The sequence below is a fragment of the Limulus polyphemus genome, unplaced genomic scaffold, assembly GCF_000517525.1.
Source record: "Limulus polyphemus unplaced genomic scaffold, Limulus_polyphemus-2.1.2 Scaffold1095, whole genome shotgun sequence".
Classification (NCBI taxonomy): Eukaryota; Metazoa; Arthropoda; class Merostomata; order Xiphosura; family Limulidae; genus Limulus; species Limulus polyphemus.
The window spans coordinates 120,539-129,478 of NW_013666705.1; positions in this window are offsets into that span (position 1 = coordinate 120,539).

Consider the following 8,940-nt stretch of genomic DNA (forward strand, 5'->3'; position numbering starts at 1 on the left):
TGACTTCATAACTAATTTAGTCATAGAAACAGAATGATGTCAATGTGGGTTCCAATTTTCAAATTCAAGTCAAGTAATTTCTAATTATAGCGACAGGTATTGGAAGAGGTGTTTTTTGGACATTTCAACAGCTCTGAATTATCGTTAGTGTTTACTGTCGCAAAAAGAAAAACGACTGACACTAGGAGGCTTTGACGTTTTTTTCCAACTACACATAATAAACAACATTTGATGGAGTCAAATAAAACGTAATTAAACTGGCTTTTGCAGTTGTATTATGCTAGACTAAAGCTATAGAACAGTTTAAATAAAAAATATTTTCTACTGGACAGAATAATCGCTTAGAGCATTCAGCTTAATTATCAAAAGGTAAGAAAGTCCATGGCAACCAATGCCGTCAGATTTGCTTTTGTTCAACACTACAGGAGCTCTGTTTACCTATTTTACTACACACACACACACGTCACTTTATTTACACTTTGCAGAAGATATAATTTGTTTCATTAAATTCCTAGTGTTTCAGCCTTGCTGGTTTTTCTAAGAATAATAATCTATCAGTTATTTATAAAGCAAGTGAATCTATGCATGGTTGAAAGGGAATATACATGTATTGATATAATTCATACACGTGGGATGATTTCTTAAGAAAAAGTTCAGTTTTTCTCATTAAAACGATTTTTTCTTATTTTAATGCCTCATCCTACTTTTTGACGTACTACTAAGTACAATTAAATAAACAGGACTAGATGATTAGTAGTATAGCCCATTTAGTATTGTCGTAAAGCGTGATCTATATGGAGGTAAAAGCTGCAAATACATTTTTCTAAGAAAACTGCACTTCTTCTCGACAAGTACACATGTCAAGCAGTAGTAGCAAGTTTTTCAAATGCTTTCTAAGTCAATGATGATGATGTACCAAATACCACTGTAGCTAGGAAGAATTTCTAGAATGTACCTATGAGTGTGACAGGCAGCATGCGATAAACGAGATATCCAAGGAAACTTTGGCACTATGTCTCCGTTTTGTTGGCAGTATTGGTAGGACCCAAGTTGACAAAGTCTGTGTATTAATGAAGGTGGTGGCAAAGACAAGCAAAGAAAAACAGTATTTTCTCGGCACTTATGATGCAAATGGCTTGTGTGCTGCCATAGAGTCAGCATACTTAAATATGGTAGGGGAACAGGACTTCACGAAAATCTTCACAAAGATGTCCTCTCTTGTCATAGAGGAAATAAATGCCAATACTTGGAAGAAGGGCAGATTCATAAAATATTGCATGTAGACAGAAAACTCAGATGATGAGCTGGAATCCTTTCTGAGGACATTTTTGTTTGCATAGGGCCACTTATTTTGGCACTCAGTAAATGACACAGTTGCAGAGGTTAGTCATATTTTCAACAGCTGATGTGATATTTCTTTCATAAGTCAGGACTCCATTCCCGTGAGCTCTGGGTTATGGCTGCCCTCAACAATCTCCATCTGATGAAGCTAATGAGGGTTTTTGAAGTGATATGTGCCAAACTTATTTCTGATCTTCTCAACACTATTTTGTCTTCTTTGCGTGCACTCATTCTATTCTTAAAGAACTCCAACTAGGGGGATTTCTTCACTTTCTCACAGCATTGACAACTTTGAATTGCTGAAATTGATGGCTCATGTACTTGCTGTCGTATCCTGATATCAACAGCAGCTCCATCCTGGACATGAATAGGCTGATATTTCATGTGAATCTAAAACTTAATTCATTGAAAGGGACACCTCTGCTATGATGCTGTTACACTGCAAAAGCAGATGGAGCAAAGTGGGGACTATAAATCTACACACACCAGAAGGATTGAAGTTCTACATCATGATGTAGCAGCATAGAGAAGATCACAAGTTGTCACAGATGGGAGGAATAGCTCCATGGTCAAGCATAAAATCATTGAGTCACTTAGATAGTTTCTCATCCAGAGTCCATCATCTAGTCATTTTTCACCCTGAAGCTGAATGCAGGTCTCAAAACCATTCATGAAGTTTGCTATGATTCGGACCTGGAGAAGCTTTGGTTGGAGTATGGTGAGCTGATGGAGATGGACAATGCTCTTCAATATGTGGTGTGTTTGCTTGATGAATTCGAACACTACACGACAGTCAAGACATACAGTTCATATGTCAAATATCTGACCAGTTACAGCAACATCCTCAAGACTCTGGACAGGTTGAGTGTGCATTTGGTCAAGAAGCACAGTCATCAAGTCACAGACAGAGAAAACAAGAAGGGTATTTCTGTGGTATCTTTCCTGGGGTAAGTATCAATTTTGAATTAAATGTTGGTGATTGCGTTGATCATATAGCTTGACATATAATGCTCAATAAAGAAATATAATATTGAGTTTCTTTTTCTGTATATACTGCAATTGAGAACTGCACACTTTGTGTATCGTTGCATGTTAAAAAACGCTTTCATGAGAGTAGTGTTGCAGTTAACTCTAATGGGGTGTGAGTTGGTATCATGCATAAAGAACTTCGACAGAAAGCTCAACTAAATGATATAGGGAAAGGTACATAAACTGTGGACATTATAATAATTAACAAAAGATAAATAAATAAGTAGCCTTTATACGTTCACAATTAAGTCGTTGCAGCAGCATCACAACAATAGAGACAATATATAGTATATAGTCTCACTTATGCTCAATTTGTAGTAGGTTTATGACCTCACAAGCAGAAAAAACAGAATACTAAGTAAATATGAAAATAGATGCTCAACACTATGAATTAAAAACAAAATAAAGACTTCATCATGCTAGATATTTTTGAGAAGATAGAAGCAATATATACATAATGGTACTTTGTATTTGTAGTAGAAATAAGAAGCTTATGACACAGTTATAGAAGATGTGGCCTACTTTTTGCAAAATTCCACCGTCTCCATATGTTCTCTCACTTCACTTTCATTCTATCTTTACTGTATGTGTATGAGAAAATTTTCAAATGTAGGCTCCTTCCATCATTCAATTTAATATACAAGTGGTTATCACTTAAAGTCAGAATTAAAAGTTTCCATGATGCAATACCTATTTGTGTTTTTAAGTAACTCCCTTTCTTTCCAAACTTAAAAATTAAAAGTAAAAAAAATATATTTTTATATTATTAGTGATACTCTAGGCATTCCCCAGCTATTGTCAACAGCATTCCAGCCATTAACATCTGATATACTCTAGTTACCATCACTTATTGTTTTAACTAGAGAAGCCTATTGAATCTTAAATGGCTAATACTGCTTAAATATTACATAACATTATCAGTATCTTGGAAAGTAAGAAGTGTGACTCCTCTTTAGTTTTTGGTTTCAAAAGATATTTTAATTACTCAAAATTATCTTTCACTTCCGGCTGTAATGAGATGGAAGTCGTTGTCTGCAGCTTCAGCTCTTTAAATACAGACTTCCCGAGCAAGTCACTATTTCAGAGCTCACCAGTGACATTGATTTCAGTTTATCAAACTTTATCAGTTGATTTTATACTTCGAGGGATACTTATTGCAGCATAAGGAATGTTCAGCCCAGCCAGATCTAAGAGATTTATATAAGGCAAGTGTATAACTACCACACAAAATTATGTTCTTTGACTGTCTTGTTATATGCCCTCTTCTGCTTTTTTGCCACCTTTCCCACGTGTTGAAGTGCAAACTCATACTCATCATCGACCAATACATATCTCAGCCATTAAACACATTCATGCAAATAATTCAGAAACTCCTCAGTTTGTGGTGTCTAGACCATGAAATCTCCTGGGATATAACTTCCTTTCCAAATATTATCATGTTTGGAGAATAACTGGTGGTTTGTTGCTCTTTTTACACAACAGACCATCATTATATGTCATTTGATTATCCAAGGCTGTTTGAATCAAGCTCACAAACGTAGAAAGCATATGCTTCAGAGTTTATAAGACTGCTCAGTCAAACTTTCAAACTGAGGATAATGATAAAAATATGAGTAGTGTGTTGCAAGTCTATTGGGTTAAAGCAAATAAAACTAATTGAAAAAGAGCTAGTTTGAACCTTTATAGTTCAGTATCTGTGTTTTTTATTAGGAGCCATGCCAATATTAAGTTTTTCAAATTGTACTTGATCTCACCTATGTTAAATTATCTAAAAAATAAAATTATAGCTGAAATGTTCAGATTTAGAATTTTGCTTTGATAGACATTTTATTAACAGTTGTTTTGGATAAAGTAATAAAAATGTCCAAACTGCTAACACTAATTGTGATCTTTTGTAACCCAATTGTAATCTTTTTAGCAAGTATAAATATTTAATCTTCTCTATGTAGGTAAAACCTGCCAAATTATAAAAGATAGCCGTATGTCTGTGGTTTTTTTTTTGTTTATTTCTACCTCAAGTTATTTGAAAGTAGTGAATTTTAAAGTTAGCATGTCATATAATGTTATAATAAAATAACTATACTATTTGTTTTACAATTTCCAAACTTCTAAAGCTAACAGAATCATAAATATACTACCTGAAAGATGAGATTATTTTCTTTCTCGCAATATATTTGTTTTAGAGATCTATTTCTTCTTTTTATGGATTCCATATATCTGTAATATACAGACATACTAGGTATACTCTATCACTTTTATTTAATCCTAGAGCTCACCAGAACGTTTGACAAGTTTACATGCATACAAGTGTACATAATTTTAACTACACAACATTGGTTAAGGAAGTGATTGAGTTCATTCTTCCCTAGTTATCTGTTGTTTTGGGTCACTTAGCTATGGTATTACATGCAGCTTCTGGTGGGAAGGTTTTCTATAAAGTCAAAGATACTATGTAAAGTGACTTTTTACATAGATAGGTCAGGTGATATCTTTAGGATACATTTCACTTTTTGTGATGGGACTGGCCAACAGGGAAAATAATAGCATTACTGTTCTGTATATATTTATTTCCATATGTGTACCCCTTTTCTAGGCACGTCACGAGGTTTTACTGAGTTACATTCACAAGTTGATTAAACTACTTTATTATTAATGTATACGAATAAACTCAGCATCAAAACCGATAAATCAAATTTTAATATTATGTAAGTTTTAAGTTCTTAATTTTATAAAAAGATATCTAAAAAATCCTCAATCTTTCCTAATATGAGAATTGTGACACTTGCTCTCCAGGTCTTCCCCTCTTCTCTAATTGTTTTACCACCTCTCCGAGAAGTGCGAAATTTAGTGTAAATTACTAACTATAATATAGTTATTACTCAAGTAAAGCAAGACTGTTGCACCATTATCAGTTTTCACTACAGCTGTTGCTCATTTTAGGTGGACTGAAGAAGGAGACCAAGCACTTCAGTTACTACAGCGCACTTTGGTTGAATCTCTTCTTTTGGCATATCCACAACAGATTTTGATTTCTTTTTGAATTCTACTAATTGGAGTACTGTTATCGTATATGTTCCTTATATGTTAATGTCTACTGAACGCATTAGTACATGACAAAAAAAGAAAAGCTTCAGTTTTGGTCATTGTAAAATACTATGGACACAACCTGTATGATAAAAAGTTTATAATTTTTGTGGGCCATGCTTCATTGAAGTAGCTCACGAGTTTTTTAAAATTCGGAAAGGATGGTTGTATGTTGGACCACAAGATAGCAAGATTGCGAATTTATTGTAATGCATTGCCTGGGTCTGCAACATGAAAATGTTGATTGTCCCACTGCATGGTGATACGATCTCTGTTCATTGAATGTCTTGACCCAGGACACCATGTGAGTGCTAAAGCCATTTATGCTATAGCAATGTGAAGCCATATAGTAGGACATTTCAATAATTGTTCAATACCACATTCAATGCTTCAAAATTTCCAGAAAGAGCAACTGAAGAGCCCAGAGCCAGTGTGGTTGCTCCTTAACATACATCAAGGTGAAGCTTGGCCAGCAAAGATTGAAAAACTTAGTAAAGATGCGTGTAACCTGTTAAACTTGATTGTTTAGCTATAAGTTCGGAGAGGTGTGTTATACTGTTGTCATTAACCACTGATGTATAGCTCTTCATATGTGTTACAGCTAGTAGTTCCCAAAGCTTTGATACATAAAACAAAGACCGGAGGACATCAAGGTGTTCCCTCTATGTGTTTTAATGTTTGATGGTGGATCTACTGGCTGTATTTGAGTTGACACATAACATTAGTATCAGCACTGTATGACATTTGCCACTCAATAAAAGCTGGTGTAAACAGGGTAAACTTCAGCAGAGCATTGTTGGTTTTCTCGAACACAGAATAGTTTTAGATACTGCTGATCCACACAAAGAGACCGAAGAAGATTATCTTATTTGCATATATTAAGGTTTGAAGTAGTTAGAATACACTAGTTGCAAGTAGACAGCTGAGAAAAGCCACCATGTGGCAGAAAGTGAGCTATGATAAGAGAGTAAAAACTATTGTACCATTATTTGGACTGGATGTGACTGTATGTGTCTGCAACATGTAAGTAGTTTGGCTTTGGCTGGGCAGAACCTTACCTCATGCTCCAATGAGTGAGTCCATTGAAGTAAAAGTTATAGCTATTGAGAGGCAAGCAAAAGTAAGTAGTGCATGTTAGACATTTGCATCCGTACAAATTTGTTCTAGCTTGACCAGTAGTCAGAGCAAAAGGTGACAAGTCACAAGAAGACGATAATTTTGTTTCAGACAACCCTGATCCAGTTGAGGAGGAGGAAAAGCCAGATAAAGAAGTGCCAGATTTAGAGGCAAGAGTCACTTCTGTTAGTTGGTTAAGCTGGTAATAGTGGATACTGACTGATATTGCTTGGATTAACCATGGTTATCAGCAGCTAGAAGAGTTATTTGATAAGTAATCAATAGCTGAAAGAATGTGTCGATCCTTACTTTACAAGCTGGTAAGTGATGTTCACCATATAATATCTGCACTACATTATGTGACTGGACTATCATGAAGTTAGAATGGCTGAAGCCAGTAAATATAAGGCCTAGAGTCTAAACACGTTGCACAACTAAAGATGTTAGATAAGAGTTTGATACTGAGCTCCAAGGGCTTTTGTGATACTTGCTTTTCAAGCCATTGGATGGTGTTGTATGGTACATTGTATGCATTACATTCCTGAGTTAAGATGGTTTATCAATCATAAGGGTAGCTAGAAAAAAGGCTTTGTGGCTCTTAATTTCTGAGCTATTGAGCAATTTCACAATATTTGCTCGATTTATCGAGAAGCTAGGATGGTCATCAGGTTGAAAGATCAATGACTGAAAGGAAGTGACATTCCTTGCTTTCTGAAATATCGGGTGATGTTTAATGATGTATTATAAATTTAAAGCTGAATAATTAACTCAGTTACCCATGAGCATTGATTACATTTGTCACAAAAATTATTTGTCACAAAAATAATCAAATAATCGAAATTAGAGATTTTGATTATTACTTTTTGATTACTCTAACTATCCAGCCACTCAAGTGGTTCAGTAGTAAGTCTGATGGCTTATAATGCTAAACATCGGGTTTCAACAGCACCATAGGGAAGAGCAAATATAGTCTATTGTGTAGCTCTGTGCTTAACAACAAACGAAAAAACAACCGTCCAAGTAATCGAACTAATCAGGGCTGTTCAGCTTAGTTGCTTAGTGTCATGATTTTCGTAAATAATCAAGTATTCAAAATCAATGTTTCTGATTATTACTATTTTCAATTATTTCAACTATTTAAGTCTCACGTGATTAGTTGAATGTAATTGACTAATGAGCCAAACAATTAATCAGTTCCACTAATTGCCCAAATATATAATGTATGAACTTCATTATGTGCTTGCCAATTCATTACTTCATATTTAGGACATCTGTTGCCAGTAGATTTAATGCCTAGTAGATCAACAGTTTGCACACCTGAAGATGATAGCTAGGAGTTTGAAAAATCAGTTGAAAGTGCGTGACAATCCTTACTTTCCAAGATTTTGAGTGATTTTTCTGTGGCAAAATGTTGTCCAACTTGTCACGAGGATCACTCATCCAATCTAATCAAGTGGTGGGAATTCTATGGAAGATATCGTAAGTTCCTTAGTAGATATTATTCAGTGCACCTATTTCTGTATGGCATCTCTGCATGCAGTGATAGCATAAATATTAATCCTGGCTTACAAAACTTTTAGCTGATAAGTCTTAGTTTGGCTGAATACTACCATTGAATATATATTTTATGATGCCTGAAAATAAAAACGTGTTTAGTTTGATGATTCAATATAGCAACACATTATGGTACTACAGCTATTTGATTAACATTTAATTCAGGACGCATCTTGTGTATCCACAAACTTTCTTTAGTGTGTAGCACTTCTTTGCTACTCTCAAGATGTTGAAGTGTTTAGAAGTGACATTTGTGTCATAGTCCTGTAAACTATGGCAAAGGATGGACGACAGATTATATGCTGTATTTTGTGCATGCTTTTTAATACATGAACTCAGACAACGTGTTGTGAAGCCCACATACCCAAAGTTACACTTTGGACATGTAAATGTATATATGACGTAAGAGCGATGCATTTTAGAAATCCTGTCTTTATATTTAAAATGATTACTTAAATGAAACATCCGTTTAAAGACAATTCTTAACTTAATATGTGGGTAATAATAATAAAATGTATATCTTCATGACATCAGAAGCTGCCTATCCAGTATATCTGTAGTATTTGCTCAACACGTTGAAAAAAAGCGCCATCAGATGAGTACCCAATACACCCCACAACTGCAATTTTTTTCTTCCAAATCTAAAATCTTCTTAAGGGTCAAATGAGCTCCTGGGTAGTATTTCAGAACCAATGGTAGAGGCCTATCTGCAGACAAAGAGACCCTGCTAATCAAAACCACCAACACTGGCAGAGTGATTCCCCATAGCACCATAACTGGCTAGGTAACAGTGGCAGTCCCAGCACCAAGATCACC